Source organism: Bison bison, unplaced genomic scaffold (genome assembly GCF_000754665.1).
Source record: "Bison bison bison isolate TAMUID 2011002044 unplaced genomic scaffold, Bison_UMD1.0 scf7180017864390, whole genome shotgun sequence".
NCBI classification, from domain to species: Eukaryota; Metazoa; Chordata; class Mammalia; order Artiodactyla; family Bovidae; genus Bison; species Bison bison.
In genome coordinates, this window is record NW_011494962.1 from 1272387 (window position 1) to 1273001 (window position 615).

The window sequence follows — 615 nt, forward strand, 5'->3', positions numbered from 1 at the left end:
GCATCAGTCCTTCCAATGAATATTCCGGACTGATTTTCCCCAGGATGGACTGGTTTGATCTCCTCCCAGTCCAAGGGACTCTCAAGAGTCCTCCATCACCACAGTTCAAAAGCATCAATTCTTCAGTGCTCAGCTTCTATATGGTCCAACTCTCACATCCATACATGACTACTGAAAAACCAAGCTTTGACTAGACAGACCTTAAAGTAGTGTCTCTGATTTTAGTACGCTGTCTAGTTTGGTCATAGCTTTCCTTCCAAGGAACAAGCGTCTTTCAATTTCCTGGCTGCAGTCAAATCTGTAATTTGGAGTCCAAAAAAATAAGGTGTCTCACTGTTTCCATTGTTTCCCCATGTTTTTGCCATAAACTGATGGGACTGGATACCATGATCCTCATTTCCTGAATGTGAAGTTTTAAGCCCGTTTTTTACTCTCCTATTTCATTTTCATCAAGAGGCTCTTTAGTTCTTTGCTTTCTGCCATAAGGTGGTGTCATCTATATATCTGAGGTTATTGCTATTTCTCCCAGCAATCTTCATTCCAGCTGTGCTTCATCCAGCCTGGCATTTCGCATGATGTGCTCTGCATAGAAGTTAAATAAGGGTGACAATATAC